The 19,440-nt window shown below is 42.3% G+C and overlaps 1 protein-coding gene across 6 annotated transcripts in view; it reads right to left on the bottom strand.

Annotated features, from left to right (window-relative positions):
- Positions 1-19,440, bottom strand: part of RERE (arginine-glutamic acid dipeptide repeats) — a 401,731-nt gene that overhangs the window by 311,629 nt on the left and 70,662 nt on the right. For 5 of the 6 annotated variants that reach the window (XM_054009347.1, XM_054009349.1, XM_054009351.1 and 2 more), the window contains exon 1: positions 2,586-3,091. The exons of the other annotated variant lie outside the window; for it this stretch is intronic. The gene's annotated coding sequence lies outside the window, so the exon portion shown is untranslated. Of the gene's footprint in view, positions 1-2,585; positions 3,092-19,440 lie in introns of those variants that run through there. 6 annotated transcript variants of the gene reach the window in all.

Here is a 19,440-nt window from a genome sequence, read left to right as displayed (position 1 = left end):
TCCAAACTGCATACAGCCTCTACACTTTAAGGGTAGTGCATTCTCCATCTTTATACAGATATGGCTTTAAGGGATTCTTTAACAGTGTAGAATATTTGCCTCAGCAGTAATTCATCCACAGTACAAAACCACTGACCTTCTGTGACATTACAAAAATAGATAGTTCCTTCTTGATACTCTTAAGCAACACAATAGCTAGCATAACCCTTTGACCCCAAAACAGGCAGGTTTATGAGAAGTCTATTAATACCTGGCTTCTTGTTTTCTTTCCTCCCCCGCCACCCCAAACCAAAACAAAAGGTCTCTCACAAATGAGCTATTAGCTACTGATACTATGAAACAAAAGGCTGTCTTGTCCCATCACATGAATAAAAATGAGCAAGGAAGGGTTAGAGGATCCACCAAGCAATTCTTTACAACCTCTAGTGTATGATACTCTACACTGCAGAAGGAAGTCAATGCATTCTGACATAACAGCTGTACACAGTTACATTAATTAAAATAAAAAACTAGTCCACATAATATACAAGCTATTTACTGAACTTCAGTGGAAGTTGAAAGAACAATATCTTTAAAGATGGATAATTTAAGAACAAGTTGACTAGTTATACTAAAGCCAACAGCATAAAGAAGATACGCAAGTATTTGAGAAACAGTCACAGCTATTTAAAGTAAAACAAAAAAAAACACTATCTACTATAAAAAACACACAAAGGAAGTGGGATAGATTACGTCAGCCCTTGCCTCAATTCATAAATCCTAACCACAAGACAAGAGAAATTCTAAACTGCCTTTCACTGGAAACTGCTTAAAGTGAATACATGCAGTTTAAGTCTTAAAATATGCTATTGAACAGCACTCGCTGATGCATCACTTTCAACAGCCACAGGGGAAAAAAAATGGTGTAATCCTAGTCAATTCTATCATGCAGCCAGATCAAATAACATTTCAAAAACTGGCTGCCAAACACCCAGCCTGCCAGAGTACAATAAGCACTTGAGTGTGCTGGACTCAAAACCACCTTTCACTGCTCCCAGAGATCTTTATAACATAGTTTAAACACTACTAAATTACAGGGTTGGAAAAAAACAAAAAAGCTTTTAAATGTTGCTCCCACACAATTCTTCAACTTGCTGTAAAGCATCTAAAATGTCTGCCTTGTGCTATTTTACTAGGCAATATAGCTATTCAAACATGTGCCTTTAAGAACAAAAATCTGACAAAAATGCAGATTGCGCTGCAAGTCTGGAACTAATTGCCCACAGATCAATGGCTTTACATTGAAATAACGCTGCCCTGTCTGTAGGGTTTTAAATCCTATTTACTTTAATTTTGAGTTCCCAGAAGGAATCCTTTGCTAGAATGTAGAATATTTACATTTAGACTCCACGAATTAAGGGTCATATTTCTGTTCTCAACTTTTACATATTTTAGAAGTCTTAAAAAATCTGACTAATTTTAAATTAAAAATTAGTCTCCTTGTCAACTGCCATTTTCATTCACATACAATTAAAAAAGAACCCCATATGGCTGAAAGGAAGCCATCCAGTCACACAATACCCCATGCAGTGTAATGCCACATGTACTCAAGAAAGGCTTAAAAACGGATTGTAAAACAAAGTAGAGCTGGTTTCTTTCTCAAGAAACAGAAAGTGGTCAAGCAGGTCTCCCTGTCACTTCATCTAAGAACAGGGTTTGAGCAAACATTATAAAAGAACCTTACACCAACCACTGCACCAATTAAAATTTAAAAGGCATTCCAAGACACTCCTGCACCTTAGCAAGTGGAATGGAAGTGGATTTTCAACCAAGCAAGGAAACTTCATTCTTCACCTCACTTGCGTATAATAGTTTAGACTCAAAACGTTTGCTCTGTTTAGCTAACTTTGTTAGATTAAAAACATACAAAGCAAAACATTCACCTGAGAAAGAGAAACCTGTGGCCTTAAAACACTCTGAGCTTGCATTCTGGGTAGGGTGACCAGACAGCAAGTGTGAAAAATTGGGACAGGGGGTGTGGGGGTAATAGGAGCCTATATAAGAAAAAGACCCAAAAATCGGGACTGTCCCTATAAAATCGGGACATCTGGTCACCCTAATTCTGGGCCAGTAAAACCTATCACATCACATACCACGTCGATCCAACTTTCCTTGAAAATCTGGAATATCCAGGAGGGCAAAAATAAATGAATAAAGTCAAGAGTTTCTCTATCCAGGTGTTTTCTGTTGTACAGTGAGAGTGGTTTATCATCATCATTATTCTATTTTAAGACTAGTAGGGTGACCATCTCAACATTCTCCTCCGAATAGAACTTCATTGTGTGTAGTGCCTTTCATGTACCGTTAACTATAGTTACAGAGTTAAGCAGTAAATAATCCAGGGTGTAAACCCACTCTCTGGACTCACACCCATAGCATGACCTGCAGCAGATCTGACTTCCTTCAACTATAGCCCACTTACAGGAGTCAAAAGCTGCAGCCCTAGCATCCAAGGACTTCAGCCAGGACAGGGTGCAAGGTTCCTGTCCATCTCAGCAGCCACATACGACAGCCCACCCCCACCCCCCTTTGCGCTGCACACTCACCCAGCCAGCCTTGGGCTTTAAGCTTTGCAGTTCCTGGAGGAGCCGGACAAACACAACTTGTCTGCAATCCTAGCAGCGGCTACAGCCTGACCCCTGCGGACTTTGTGTTTCTTCTCCGGAGCCTGCAGGACGGGGGCTGCTGCGGTGTCCAACAACATGCAGGAGCATGCAAGGCCCATGGAGGAGAAGAGGGAGGGAAGGAAGGCAGGTAGGAAAGGGGGAAGGATAGGGAGGGAAAGGAGGAAGGCGGGGGGGGGGGAGAAGAGGAGAAATGCACTTGGTGAACAAAAGGAGGCCCCCTCTTCTTTACTGCAGAGTCGCTGGGCCAGGCGGAGGAGAGAGCAGCATTGCCCGCCCTGGAGCCTGCCCGCCCTGGGTGCCCAGCCAGAAGCCCCCTGGCTTGCTGCAGTTGGCTCCCCTCAGCACATGCACACTGTACTGCTGCTCCCCCTCTCGCAGGCTCCGAGTCCTCAGCTGCTCGGCTGCAGACACTTCCACATGCCTCTGTGACCCAGTCTCTTTTCTTTTACCCAGACACCAGGAGGAGGAAAAAAAAAAGAGACAGAAGCACAGCCTCCAAAAGACAACAGGCGGTGGAGAGGAAAACCCGGAGCGGAGTCCGGCGGCAGCAGCTCTGGCCATGCACAGGCACACAGGGAGCAGGTTCAGGCTGCCTCTGGTGCTTATCCCTCCAGTGCAAATTACACCACGAAACAGGCTGAACACACACACATTCCAGTCTCAGGCAGGGTTTGGTGCTTGATGCCTAACACTTCAATACACAGACTCTGCTCTCTGTTCGGTCTTTGGTGGTGGTGCCTGTCCTCCTCCTGGCCACACTCTCCGCCTGCCACACACACACACACACACGACTCAGTTCTCCATGCTACTTGTGCTGCTCTCCATACATCTTTGGCCATATACGCACGCACGCACCTCCACTCTCCTTCTGGCTGATGCTCTTGCCTATCCTTTCCCTCCTCCCCACTCAGCCCAGCCGGAACCGAGCTGTGTGATTGATGGCAGCTCTTTAATAGCGTGGTCAGCTAGAAAATGCATCTGCAAGCAAGATATTAAAGAGGCAAAGCATCCCCGGGAGTGATCAGCGGCTCACATCCTAGAGCTGCAGCCAGGAATATTAATGAAACAAACCTCCTTACATCTACAAATGCAGATCAAAACACAGGGGGGTGGGAAAAAAATGCAGATTAAAAAAATAGAGGGGTGGAGGGAAGCACACACAGAGCATTTGTTCCAATGATGGATAAGAGAGAGACGCCTCTCTGGTGTCACATTAGAGACATTTCTATACAAGGATTTTGTTGTAGTTTATTCAACCAGTAAGCCATTTTGTTAAAATCCTCTCCAACCCCCACTCCCCTTTTTCATAAGAGACTAAAGCTACATCTGCTAAGCAAGGCACCTTTTAAATTTGATTTGATTGAAATTAATCTAATAGTGAAGAAATAAATACACACTCCTACCATGCAGCTTTAAACAACGTGATACTTAGCTGCCAGCTTCAAGTATCACCCCCCACTCCCGCTTAATGCGATAATAATAAAATCTCGCAGCTGCCTAAAATGACCAACTTCATTTTGGAGCACAGCCCTTTAGATCTCTAGTTCAGAATAAAATGTACGACTACCAAAAAAAAGTTGTTTATGCAGTCCATGAACGGTGGCAACAATCTCTTTTCTGTCAAATAAATAAAGGGCTTAGCTATATAGTAATGATGTTTTCTCTTTAACTAAATGACTGACGCATACACCTCAGTACTGCTTTACAACCCCCACACACCAATAAAAAATAAAAAAAGATGTCAAACCAAAGTTCATGATTCCTTTTTTCTATATCAAGTCCCCATGAATGTCAAGTATTGTCCCCGGCCTTGTTTTCCCCCCAGATATTGTATATTGTGTTCTGATTTGTATTTTTTCCATAGGCATTTATATGGTGTTCATCACGGTAGGGTCCAAGTCTTTCTCAAAATAAAAATGTACAACCTTATAATTTTAAATTCTGTCCTTGCTGGAAATAGCTTCCTAAACCACCAACACAGCTAATGCACAAACAGCTGATGAAGTACAACACCCTTGCCACCCTGAAAGGCTGCTGTGATCAATACAAATTGAAGGTGGTGTGTAGTGCAAGGTTGGCTCTGTTGCAAGATCCATTGTACATTAGCTTCTCAACAGGAGCCCATCCTAGGGGGAAATGTGCTGCTTGAAAATAAACTTCATAACCAAGTGGCTTTGTGATAACTCCACACCCATCAGAGCTGAAATCAATCCGCAAGTACAAAGCAACCACACTGCATTCATTCTCACTTCAATTTTCTGATCAAGTATGGCCGGATACATGGCAAACCATGGGAAGTAGCTTATTTCTCCAGTGCCCACTTAAGAAAATGTTTGCTTTCAAATGACATCCAAAAGAGTTTTCTTGCAGTAAGCCAATGCTAAGTCCCATTTACATGAAATATGTCCCATTTAGCTGGATTTTCAAAGGCACCTATGTGATTTAGGTGCAGGAATTCCGATCACTTAGGCACCTTTGAAAATCTTTTAAGGCATTTTGGAATCAGTTTTCATGAAAGATGCCAAACAAAACAGTAATGGTCCAGTGAGAAGAGCAAGATAGGACAATTGGGTTGTATTCCTGACTCAGCCACTGATTTACTGTGGGATCTTGGAACAAGTCTTAACCTCACCGTGCCTCAGTTACCCCATCTATAAAATGGGTCTAGTAATTTCCATTTGTACATCAGATATCTTTGGATGACAGGAGTTAACTGTGTTCCAAGTATTAACAGGTTTCACAAACTAACTGACCAATGCTCATAACATCCCTGTGAGTGAGGGAAGCATTATCTCCATTTTACAGATGGACATATAAAACTGCTTGCGAAGGATCATGTACAGTGATCAGAGCACTTACCTTCATGGCAATTCTGTTTCATTTGTGAAAAATTGATCTGAGAATTAAACAACCCAAACACTATTTTGTAGTAGGTGCTGTCTCTCTTCTTCATATTCCCCCAAACCCACTCTCTAATAAAGGCCAAAGGCTTTTATTCAATCTAGTTCTCTCAGTTGGCGGGGGCACAATATATTAAACCAGTCAAGAGATTGCTTTTCAAACTACACAGTGTAAAAATTCAAGGCAGGAGATCTGCAAATGGGAAACAGGGATTTTAAAAGAATATACACAAGAACAGCTCGCTGTAATCTGTTTGTTTTTTCCCCCTCAAACATCATACTCATACATTAGACAAAAATCACTAGAAAATATCCTGTGGGCAATAATCCTGCACTGGCCTGGAGAAGATGAACTAGATGACCGAATAGATCTTTTCAGTCTGTAGTTTCTATGATTCACACAATAGATTATTTCCCATTTGCTGTCTTTGGTCCAGTTTGCATAATTTCCCAGTGTTGTGCAAAAGGAAGACAACTCCAATCCATACAAAATCCAGCCCGGATTTCACAGGAGTCTCCATTTATCAAAACAACCCTGTCATGTTGAGTACCATTAACAGATAATGAAAGGAGACAAGGGATGCAGTTACAAGCAAAGCACTCGGCATTCTACAGGCCTAAGCATGCAGCCAAGTGAGCTGACATCTGACTTTATTATAAGCATTATAATTAAATAGAATACCTAGTTTAAGTAACATTACGGTTGTGACACAAGCCAACAAAAGCTAGGAAATTCAAAGATAAGGCTTTGACACCCTGTCATTAACTCCTGCTATTGTATAAGTGTTGTCTTCTGTGCGTGTCTCTCACACCGCTTGAATTAACTGGAAAGTCAGCCTTACCTTCCAATTTCCCAACTTTTGCTGGTTTCTGTGGACACTAACATTGTATATGGCACCTATGTGCTTCAGCTTGTGAAAGATCAAGCACTTAACAGGGCAGAGTGACATAAAGTGTATTTTTAAAGGGCTATAAAGGTGCTGCTTTCTAGACACACTTCATAGGACACAAATAATTCATAACCTCTTGTGAGAGCTTTACAAAATTTGAAAAACATGAAATACAGATATACCCCAAGGCCACAAGATCTATAGTACAACTGCTTTCAAAATTTCTTCTGAGAGATTTAGCCATCATCAGGTATGCATAAATATTTCACCCACCCACCAGGCAAACTGCTCCAAAGAAGCTGTTTATGCTTTAGCAGGCAATCTAATCATGAAAATACTTGATTGGATCATATAGAGCACATAAGAAAATTTTAATAATGCGTTTTTAAACATAAAAACTAAAAGGTTTGCCATATAACATTTAAAAGCACTCTACACCTACACAGTCCAGTTTTTGCTTTTAAAAACAGGTTCCACACACTGTCTGGTTGGTGTGAACTGTAACAAGCAAAGGGTGTTAAGCCCATTTTCAAGAATAACTTGATCTTGACTGTCTTCTAAAAGAAGGTTTAACGTTCTTTTGCCTGGCTCATATAGGCAACAAGCATAACACAGTAAGTCCATGTTAAGCTGAACCTATTTTTGAAAATTGATTTAACTAACGTAGCTTTTTCAGGACTTTATCTACACCAGGCTCTCTTGCCAGGGTTTTTCCATTGTTCACACCACTGCTGGTACTGCACCAGTATTGCTGCAGGTCATTTCCCCCTGGGGGTGGGAGGGGGCAAAATTCTCACCCCTACTAATACTTGGTACATTCCCAATGGTAAGAACAACAATTGGAATTCTAAATGGTTAAAAATAAGCCCAATATACAGCTAGCCTAAGGCTGAAATATTACAAGACAAAAAAATACTTATTACAGCAGTTAACTGCAGACTTGTGACCTCATCCAGAGATGGAAATGGCTTGGCTATTAGTGCCAACAGATCCAAACCATAAAAAGTGCACTAGACACCTCACATCAGCATGCGTTTTGCAATGGGTGTTGAAAAGTCTGGCACTGTTTACTGTAGGAAGCAAACTTTTCAATCCTGTTTTTGTGAGCCAAAAGTGACCTACCTTCTTCACCAGTTGTCAGTAATGGATCTTAGTATAAAGAGAGCTGAGGGTAGATGGTTTCACAGGTCTTGTTAAGAGCTAAGTATTGCTGTCTATATTCTGAGCAAGTTTAGAGAACCTGAAATGCCAGGAAGTTACCAAGAATCTTGTCTAAACTAGTAATGCTGCCAGTGGAGCTGTGCCAGGGGTGGTGAAGAGGACAAGGTGTGTATGTGAGGGGAGGGCGGCGGGGTGAGAGCACGATCCACTAGTGTAGACTGAGCCACAGCATGCTGCATCCATATATGCTATGATCTTGTTTACACTGTAAATAATACCTATGGGGAACCTAGTTTCAACAGTATCATCAGCGGTCTTGTCCTAGGCCATAGCACAATTTGGGAGATGCTAAAACATGATCAGAGTCCCATCTCTGGTACAAGATGGAAGGGGGTTTTGGCTAGATCTCTAATAGGACTGCTTGTACGGCAGAGGCAGTTCCTAAACCACGACACTAAAATACCTTTTTTTTTTTTTTTTTTAATTTAGTGCACAGCAGCCAATTTTTAGATAAGCCATTTTTCTACCTCCTTAGAATTCCCAGATGGCACCTGTGTTCATTATGGATTATGAGCCTCCACAATTTCATTTTTTAAAAAGCACTCTTAATTATGTGGGGAAGAGACCACCTGTTAAACCACTCAGTATCTTGCATTCCTACAGTTTAAAAATAACTGACTTTTTTTAAATTTCAGCTTTTGAATAGAGAAAAAATACCTCTCGTTTTGTACTTATACTTCTGCACACCCAGTACAAAAACCCTGAAAGTAACCGTTAAACTTTGACACCACTTTGATACTCTGAGAAAGAAGGCCTTACCAGACAGGTAGAAATCCCAGAACCGCAAGTGAATCCTAACCTCATTTTCAGCCAATTAGACCTTTCTGTTCCTAAACATTCTAAGTACTTATCTTGCCGTAACTGTCACCTGCTGTTTGAATATGGAATGTATGGAGTGTTTGAAAATCATGTCTGTGTGCAGTGTTCAGAACGTGATTTTACATCATCTCCTAACTCAGAGAACAGGAAGACAGAGGAAAAATGCAACTTCAAACATTTTGCAATAGCAATAGTGATCGTGTATCAGTATTTACCTGTCAGCTAACAGGCAAAGTGCTATTACCTTTGGCTTAAGGACCTGTGAGAAGTATTGAAACAATTACTAATGTACAGACTGCGTACAAAGAACTCTAAGGGCAGTCTGGTACATTAATTCCATCTGAGTGTCTTTGAAATCTCCTTCTATATAAATAAGTGATTATTTTACTTACTCCTATTATTGCCATAGGAAGAGAAGACGACAAAGTTCTTTCACCAGAGAGCTTATGCATACTGACAAGGTATCTTACATACTACAGGTTGAACCTCCTAGTCCGGCACCCTCAGGACCAGTGCCGAACCAGAGAATTTGCCAAACCACAGGAGGTCAATGCAGAGAGCCAGCGGATCTCCATAGGCACGGGAAATAGGGGTGCTACAGCACCCCCAGGCTTTTGTGCCCTGCATGGCCCCCCCACCTGGGGACCCCGATGCTGCCTGGGGGCCTGGCCACTGGCCCCCCACCCACGGGCTCCAATGCCGGCACCAGGTTCTCCCCCTCCCTCCCGGAGCTTGAACACTGTGAATCAGCTGTTTGTGGCACTCCGGAAGTGCTGGGAGAGAGGAAGAGGAGTTGGTAAGCGCGGGGCCGCCAGCACGCAAGAGGCGCAGGGGGAGGGAGTTGAGGGGAGAGCTTGGCGCTGGTGGATGCTCCACACCCACTAATTTTTCCCCAGGGGTGCTCCAGCCCCAGAGCACCCACGGAGTTGGTGCCTATGCTGGACCATGGATGTTGCCGGACCAGGGAGTGCCAGATTAGAGAGGTTCAACTTGTACCAAGTTTTAAGACTTAATTTGAAGCAAAAGACCTTTCTGTTAAGATATACAAGAATGAATTAAACAAAGAATTTCCATAATTGTTGTCCAGCCTTTATCAAATACTAATTTTTGGTTACTGGGATAACAGTCTGTCCATCTTGTCCACCTTTTGAGGTCCTTCCCCGAACACTCCTACTGTTAAAAGCACTCACCCACAATTCTAAGCAGTTGTCTGAATTCAAAATACACTATGCTCTTAAAGTATGGTAACTAATCCAGTTTCAAAGTTATGGAAGTGTTGACCAGAACACTATCACTTAAGATTTTAATCTTTACTTTCTGAGATTTATAGCTATACTGTAAGAGTTTGAAGACTTAAACTTTACAGACATGCTCTCAGCTGCAATTGCCTTTTTTTGAAAACCCATATCTGAAAGAAAGATAGCCCAAATAAGCAGCTATTTACCCAAAGAAAAATAGCTAACTAGCATGCTGAGTAACCAGCTTTCAGGTACACACATCCATGAACAAAAACCACTGTTACAGTATACAGTATACCAAGAGACTCCAGGAAGTACACGTCAACATAACAAAGCTACCACATGAGTTATCATCAAGTCTCATGCCTCATCTAAACTAAGATTTAAAATGGTGTGAAGCTAGAACATAGCTACACTATACTTTTCAGTTAAAGCCTAGGTTCCCTATTATGCTTTAACTCAACAAGGTTTGCACACATCAGCATGACATGTCCACAGAGCAGATTCAAATGTGTCAGTTGCAGCATGTTAGCCAACATATTGTAATATACCTTTTCTTCTAGTCTAGACAGATCCTAGAGCCAGTTTCACAAACCAAATACATTGAAGTATTTCAACAGTTCTACCCACACAGCCGTTCAGAGTATTGGGGATAAAGTTATTCCCCATCATCTGAGCTTTTTCCTATGAAATATGACTAGCAGCTCTCTTCAATGTACCCTAGAGAGATGTGCAAGGGTACTAAGAACCCTGTCTTTCTCTAATAAACCATTTAAATTTTTTAAAAAGGGGCTGGGGGAGGCACCTGAAGCATCTACAATACATCCTGGAATATTATTTCTTCTACAAAGTTCTCTACATGGTCAAGAGTCAAGCCATGACCCTCCAAAGCGCAGTGCTCTCTCCATGGTAATATTCTGAGGTATGCAGCTCTGCCAGCGATCTAAAGCTCGAAACAAACCCTTCAAGGTGCCTGAAGAAGTCCTAGTAAGAGGGAGCACACTCTAAAATAAGTTTTCCATTTACAGTGCAAAATTCACTGGAGATCAGATTGGATATATGTTCCAAGACAACGGCACTTTGAAAGGACAAAACAGTTAGGAAGAGATCTCTCACTCAGTGAAGAGTTGTGGCTAAAATGACAAAGAGGGTCATATGGATGAATGAGCTGAGGAACTCAGGGACTCGGCAGGATGTTTAAGATGAGGTCCCTTATGTACTTAGGTATCTGCTAAATGTAATAAATTTAGTTGGGGGAATCTAACCAAGTTGCTAGAAAGCAAGTGGTGAGAAAAGACAATTTGAAACCCCAGCTGTAACTTCCACAGCAAGAAATCAAAACAAAGTAGGCTAGATAGATAGATATTTCAGCAAATAAGATCATGTTTGCAAATCAAAGAAATTAACTTACACAGTATTTCTCCCTCTGGTTTGTTTCCCCTGCTACTTAGCAGCAAATACAGAAGTTAAACAGTCTTTTTCTGAAAGTGCCTGCCCTGGGAAACTCCAAAGCAAGAAATGGCACACTGTAAATGCAAAACACGTAAACAAAAACTAAGAGCTTCTGAATCTGTGGTACAGATAAAGCAAGACACCAACCTGTTAAGTAACTTTCTGCTTTAAACTACAGCTTCTCTTGAACAAAAGTACTTTTTATTTTAGAAGATGCCATTTTAAAAACAAGAAAGACAGACAGCTGGACAGACAGTTTTCAAGACAAAATGAAAAAAGTGTAAAGGAATATTTTCCCTAAATAGCATATATTGGCTTTTAATCAAAGGATGAGCAATGTCAGCACTAACTTAGCTTTAGTTGATTTTTTTTCTTAAGTAAAAAGGAAACATTTGGGAGTATGAAATTCTGATTAAAATAGAAGCAGGAAGGGGAGGACTGAGGCTAATGCATTTCTTTCAACTTTTTTTATCAATGCAATTTTAAACAAACAATGAAAGCTACCCTGATCTCTCCTCAAGATTTTAAATATAAAGGAACCTTGCAAATGGAAAATATGATACCTCTATCAACAGCCTGCGGTATGTTTAAACTATTATAATGTAAAGCATGCTCATTCTCACAAGCTAAAGGAAATGACTGCCAAATGCTTCCTTTACAATCTCTCCAGAATAGGGCAGATCCTTTACTGGGAGATTTTCCTGACATACCAAACGTAGCAAATACTAAACAAACAGATATGCACAAAAACTTGCTGGGTTTATTGAAGGCATTGGAAAGATCAGAAATGTGACTAGAGCACTCAACATTTTTAGTGCAATCACTTTTACATTCAAGGATTTCAGAAAATTCAATAGACTTTTTAAAAATGACAATAGCCACAGGATGTGACCATAGCTATATTAATCTTTCCCTCAGGAGGGTCAGATAAGCTTTAAAAGCAGGAAGTCTGTACTATAATGCTGAAAATATTTTAACAGTCTGGAACCACATGACTATAGTTCAGTTGTGGATTCATGTGCAAAGGGGACTGGCCAGTAAAGAAGGTGCAGCACACACATGGAAGTCATGATCTTCAGAAATAAAACCAAAGGAAAAAAAACACCCTGATTTTCAGTCTGGAAAGAGGATACCTAGGGATGGAACTAATCTACGTTTTTATTTTTAACAGGAATCTAAGGGAGAGGAGAGGCAGGGGAAGCTGGGTGTTCCTCCTCCACCATCACCACCCATTTATAATAGCTAACTAAAAACCATGGCAACAGACGGCCAGCCTCAACTTCATAGCAACAATTACTATTTGTCAAGAATTGATACTTCCCAATTTGTAGATGCTTCCACTGATTAATAGATGTCTTTTGAGACACTATAATAATATTAATCATTGCAACCAAATGTTAGACATGCATCATCTACCTCCAGGCTGATACTATGTTGACAATCCTAAAAATTCAGATTAGGAACCAGACCTTTTATCCTAAGACTTCCTTTCTAGTTTAAAAAACACTAACAAGAGTAATTTAAAACTACACAGCTCTGAGAGCAACATGAACCTTAGTTTGTTAAAGTCAAAGCAAATACCGCATACACAAAATTAGGGTCCCTTCCACATAGCTAGGTCTTCAGCCATACACATGAGTCTTAAAACTAAATACAGGAAAAATACTTTATTTCCTTCATAGATATATGAATAACTAGGCCTATTATACAATAGTGGAGCAGTCTTCAGTTTAATCACCAAACACACACACACACACCCCACACACACACCCGCCCCCCCCCGCCCCCCCACACACACACACCTTCAAAATTACATGCACAATAAATTGATAATTTACATGGACCTCTAGAGGTAGCAATTAATAAACTGTGGTTGATACCAGAGTCACAAATATTAAGGGATTTGATTTGTTTGTGTTGCTTAATGTACAGAAATGCTGCCATAAGAAGGTTAACTTTGTTTCTGTGACAGGACAGAATGCATCTATATGTATTTATGTTTTCAGTAGATTTTTATACAGTAGGTTAAGAGTTAAAAACAAAATAAGACCATTTACCTGGCCATATTCCTTTAGGATATTCTGTGAGTCAGAAATAGCATGACTATCTCTGAAATTTCAAAGTAAAATCACACTGGTCTGGACTAACTTGGTTTCACTCCATCTCTTGAGTAATGCAGTTGGAGCAAACTGTGTAAATAAATCTAATGTTTTTAGGAAGGATGTGCAATTTTTCCCTTCATGGCATGTCAAAATGAGCATCTGGCACCAAAGGAGTCCCTGATTCTCAGTTTAGTTGTCTCTTGTTGGAAGGGAAGGGAAACATTACAACCGTCAACTGTAGGAAGAAACATTACACATAAGGTATTTAGTATGTGTTTAATCCCCATCAGATCTGGACAAGTTATTTCCAACACAGCACTGTACTCAAAATGAATTAACGATTGAAGAAATGCTCCTCTCCAATTTTTAACTTACACACACATTCTTAAAATTCATAACCTCACTGGGAAAATCCTGTGGATCATACAAATATCTATCTTTTAAACAAACCCAGCATTTTATTAAAAAAAAATCACACACAATGCCTGTTTTTTAGTATGTTCTAAAGACATCTTCCCTGATGAAAGCAACTGATTACAGATTGTGATACAGTGAAGCACAAACTAATTCACATGTGACTGAAAGGGATATTACCAAAGAACAAACATCCACTTAAGAAAACATTCCACTACGTGGAATTACAAGAAAAGCAAGTAGGGTGACCAGACGTCCCGATTTTATCGGGACTGTCCCGATATTTCCTTGTTTGTCCCGCGTCCCGACCGATGTGCGGTTGGGACACTGGACAAACAAGCAAATACTCCGGAGCCCGGAAGTGCTCGCGCCCCCCATCCCACCCCGACTCCGCTCCCTCCTTCCCCCCATTGGCTCCCTCCCCAAATCCCCGCCTCTTCCCCAGGCTCGCACTTCCTCCTCCCTCCGCAAGCTCTGGAGGGAGGCCCCGGAGACGGAGGGGAAGCGCGGGGCCGGGGTGAGAGAGACTCCGGTCTGGCCCCGAGCAGGGAAGACTCAGTCGGGCAGTAGGGAGAGTAGGGGGGCGGTCCGCAGGGCCAGGCGGAGGCTGTTCTCCCCCCCGGGCAGCAGGACTCGGGAGCAGCCGCTGCTGCAGCTCCCACTGCCGCGGGGGGAGGAAGCGGCCGATGGCCAAGCTCGGCGGCGGTGGCTCTGGCGCCCGGGCCTAACCCCCCCGAGCCCGGGCATGCTGGCCAGTTGCGTCTGGGCTGCTGCCCAGCTGGTGCAATCCTGTGGCGGCCCCGGGGCGGAGGCATCAGCAGCCCAGACCTGTTCGTTCCCCTGAGGGACCTGAGCGAGCGGGACGGGGGGGCTGGGGCCTGCTGCCCCCACTCCGGGGCCGCCGGCGGGATTGCACCAGATGGGCAGCAGCCCAGACGCGACTGGCCAGGGGCTGGGCGCAGCGTGCGCGCTGCTGGGTCCCCGCAGCAGGCCCAGGCTCGAGGGGTTCGAGCCCGGGCGCCAGAGCCGCAGCCACCAATCTTGGCCATCGGCCGCTTCCTCCCCCCACAGCAGTGGGAGCTGCAGCAGCGGCTGCTCCCGAGTCCCGCTGCCCGGGGGGGGGAGAACAGCCGCCGCCTGGCCCCGTGGGCCGCCCCCCTACTCTCCCTACCGCCTGACTGAGTTCTCCCTGCTCGGGGCCAGGCTGGACTCTCACTCACCCTGGCCCCGCGCTTCCCCTGCGTCTCCCGGGCCTCCCTCCAGTGCTTGTGGAGGAAGGGTTTTTTTTTTGTTTTTTTGCCCTGCCCCCTCCCATCACGCCCCACCCGCGTCCCGATATTTGACTTGGGTGATCTGGTCACCCTAAAAACAAGACACATTCATGGACAAACGGAACAGAGGCCATAGGGATTGAGACAGTTTTCACACTGTTAAAGCAGGTTCCTGGCATAGAAATAAATAAATCACACAGCATTTCAGAACTGCTAGAATGGCAGAAATGAACAAGGCACAGTCTTAACCTACAAGGTGGCTTACCAATTACCAGCATCTAGGTTTATCAGTTAGCTCTTCCCAAATATGGTCAAGTAGTAATACGCCACCTACTGCCAGACTCTTAAACACCATCTTAAAATTACAATAGAGCAGTGGCTCTCAACTTTCCAGACTACTGTACTCCTTTCAGGAGTCTGATTTGTCTTGTGCACCCCAAGTTTCACCTCACTTAAAAACTGCTTGCTTACAAAATCAGATAAATATAAAAGTGTCACAGCACACTATCACTGAAAAATTGCTTACTTTCTCATGTTTACTATATAATTATAAAATAAATTACTGGATTATAAATATTATACTTACATTTCAGTGTATAGTATAAAAAAGTCATTGTATGTCTTTAGTTTGTACTGACTTCACTAGTGCTTTTTATATTGCTTGTTGTAAAACTAGCCAAATACCTAGAGGAGTTGCTGTACCCCCTGGAAGACCTCTGCGTAGCCCGAGGGGTACATATACTCCTGGTTGAGAACTGCTGCTGAAACAGCGCAAATTCAGGAGAACCAGAGAAACCAGAAGATATACAGAACCCCAAAGTAGTGGTTTGATGGGAAGTTTTTACTCTAGAATTCTGACAAAAATCCCACCTGAAAGCCCATTTAAAAAAACAAAAAAACACACATGTAAGCAAGCACACAAGAAGATTCTCTTCCTACTGATTACAGCAGTTGAAAGTTTTCATCCTATCCTCAAACACACACATTACTCAGAACGAGGACCTATGAGGAATAGAACCAGAGCACATGTATCTGCCTGTGTTAGAGAAAGAATGCTTTCTAGCAATTGTAAGTAAAACTTCAAGGTATTCATTAGGTTGTGTAAAAGTTGCATTTTTCAGTAACATCTAAACACAATGCCTAGCCCTTGATTAGGGTATTGACATACAAAGCGTTGAATTTTAATGCTGGTGTTTTGTCAATAAAAAGTATTCATGTACACTTCACAAGTTCATTAATAATCCATTAAGAAGACCTAAATTAAAGCTTGGCAAGCAGCTTCATCATGAAACAAAATCTGCTTCTTCTGGTTTGTAAGAACTGAATGTGCCAAGTGTGACACATTAAGATGTGAAAACACATTTTAAAGGTTACGCTTTGAAACTATTTCAACATCTCTAATAAAGGTATCATTAAGCTGTTGCAGAACAAACACTAGGGTACTTATTTCATTTCATTTTTAACCTACAGTCTGTCAAGTTTCAGGAGGGTAATTTTAGACAGACCACAGAGTGTTACTACAGTAAACTCTGAAAGGATATAAACATATATATGCATGCAATCATACAGACAGTGAGAATGACTCCCATTTTTTTCCAGCATAAAAAGAAGAAAAAGTGCCACCATTTCAAATCATTCACATAAGAAGTGCTATTGTTCTTCTTGCACTGTGTTTAGTTTCCCTGGGAATGCTGACATGTGTACTGCAAGTAGTGATTGAAGAGTCAATTAAGTGAGTGGGGGGGAGGGGGGGAATGCTTACAGCAAAATTTTAAACTAAAAATAATTCATTTACAGGCAAAGGCAACACTTGAAAGCTAGCTAAACTATAATCAAAGTCGAATTTCCAGCTTTGATAGTAAACACAGTTGTTAAGAGTGGTTAAGACAGGAGACTGTAAGTGTGCAATTTCAAGAAAGGAACATCTGTTTTACTAACCATACCCTTCTAGTCTACTTCTCACTCATGCTGAAGTTATGGTATGTACACTCTGGACACTAGTCCTCTACCCTGATTTACAAGATTACCAACCCGAAAAATGGGAGACACTCCCAGCCCCTAAATGAAAAAAGAATTTATGAATTTTTCCAAGTGGGTAGGCAGCTAATCACAAACTAGAAATGACACCCTGCTTCTGCTGCTCCTATTCCCTCCAACCGCGGATGAACACATCTACTGCATTTGCTCATTTGCACAATGCAAAACAGAAATGGCAGAGCTGCAGCAATCACAGAAAACAAGAGAACTGTTTTAAATTTTAATGAAAAAGTTAAATTATGCATGTTACAAGCCAGTGATCTTGGTCCTCACCAGGGCACAAATCAGGTTCGGATGGGGGGATGGAATGACTCAATCCCTGTGCTGTTAGCACAGCAAAACTGTTCTTTTTCAAAGGCAAATATTTCCTTAATCAACCAATAGGATTCACCCTCAGTTTAGAAAAGGAGCAGGTGCTGTCTGACATTCTTTACTTTTGCTGGTAACTTCACCCAAAACTCAAATTGGGTGAAAGCAGAGCCCTACAAGCTTAAAGGAGCAGCAAACCATTAACCTACTCATGACAAGTCACCAACAGCCCCAGTTCTGAGAGATACCAGGCACACTCAGCTCTTACTAACATGAATAGGTGCTGAGAATGATTAGCACCTTGGCAGCATCAGGGCCCCAAAACAGAAGGTAGGGAAAACAAGAATCCTTTGGTAATAAGAAATCACTTTGTACCTTCCCCCTCCCCACACTTTCCCCATTACGGAAAGTACAATACAGTCCCAGAACTACTAAATCGTGTCTAAGTATGCTGGCTTTCAAGGACCATTGTGATCAATCATTAATTGAATAATTTTATTCCCATTGTATAGTTTCAAGGTATCAGTTAAAGAGCCATGGGGCCTAAAGTCTGTTGGAAGTAAAGCTAATATTACATTCTAATCCCAGCTGATGTACTTAGCAAAGCTCAGGATGTAAAAGGATCCAAGTCTCAGTTCATAAGATTTGCACATAAAAAGGCAAATTATTACTTTTTCCTGCCAAGCTTGAGTTTGAATCAGTTGTACACTGAATGACTGTCACTTTACAACTGTGATACCATCTCCTCCTTCACAGTTTACTCAGAAGCTTCAGAAATGCTCATGAAAACCACATCTTATGTTTCACAGGGTGGTCCCATAAGTCACATCCTTTAAGTTAACAAAAACTGAAGAGTGGGAGGGGGCGGGGTAGGGGGCAGATTTTATAGACTTGTTTACCTGACTCATCACTAAGTGTTGCAGCCTGCACGAAGAGGGTTAATTTTGCATTGATATATTCATGAAGAGGAAGTTGTGTGAGTGCAGTAAAACCAGCCCTTTTTTAAAAAGATGAACTAGGAATAACCAACAACATCTGCATCTTCCTGGTTTGTTTTCTTTGTTTGTTGCATATTAATCTAGTAGAACCCCTGTCATGCACAAGCATCAACCAATATAAGAAACCCCTAGATCATTATAATGAAAACAGCAAGACAGGCAAATACAGCAGACTTTAGCAGTTCTATGAACTTTAAGTATCTTCCATCCAGATCCATGGCTTACAGAAACTTAGCACTTGAACTCAGCCGATTCCCTAACTGCTCTGCAACTGTTTAGTCACCACTGAACTCTCCACTTGGGTTTCACACTCTTCTAGTAGCTAATTTAAATTTGGAAGAGAAAGGCAGCTGCAGCCTTAAGTTTGCCATTTTACAATTGCTGCAACCTACCCTAAACTCTGTGGAGCCTGAGGCCAGAAGGGACGGACCTCCTGTATATTGCAGCTCCTTATGTTTTGCTCAGTTACCCTCTATTGAATCCAATACCTTGTGTTTGGATAAAACATATCTTCTAGAAAGGCATCCAGTCTTGATATGGACAATGCACCACTTCCCTCAGTAGTTTGTTCCAATGGTTAAATCACAGTGTTAAAAACGTGTATCCCATTTCCAATTTGAATTTGTCTGACTTGAACTTCTAGCCATTTGTTCTTCGTTATGCCTTTTTCCACTAGGCTGAAGAGCCCTTTAGTACTCAATCATGCTCAGTTCCTATTAGGAATTTTTCATTCTTATTTCAGAGAAGGTAAGCACTTCCACGCCCCTCATCAGTTTAGTCTATCTTTCAGGTAAATTATGCATATCAGAAACTTCTCCACCTTCCCTATTTAGCCTAAAACATTCCATCTCTCTAGATCAGCGGTTCTCAAACCGTTTTAATGGGGTCGCCAGGGTTGGCTTAGATTTGCTGGGGCCCAGGGCCAAAGCCCGAGCCTCGTCGACGGGGGCCAAAGTCCAAGGGTTTCAGCCCTAGGTGGTGGGGTCCAGGTTACAGGCCCCCTGTCTCAGGATGAAGCCCTTGGGCTTTGGCTTTGACCCCCCCCCCCCCCATTCAGGGCGGTGGAGCTCGGGCTTTGGCCCTCCCTCCCAGGGCGGTGGGACTAGGGCAGGCTCAGGCTTCA

The sequence above is a fragment of the Malaclemys terrapin genome, chromosome 19, assembly GCF_027887155.1.
Source record: "Malaclemys terrapin pileata isolate rMalTer1 chromosome 19, rMalTer1.hap1, whole genome shotgun sequence".
NCBI classification, from domain to species: domain Eukaryota; kingdom Metazoa; phylum Chordata; order Testudines; family Emydidae; genus Malaclemys; species Malaclemys terrapin.
The sequence above is the reverse complement of the archived record's forward strand: the minus strand, read 5'-3'. Positions and strand labels throughout refer to the sequence as shown.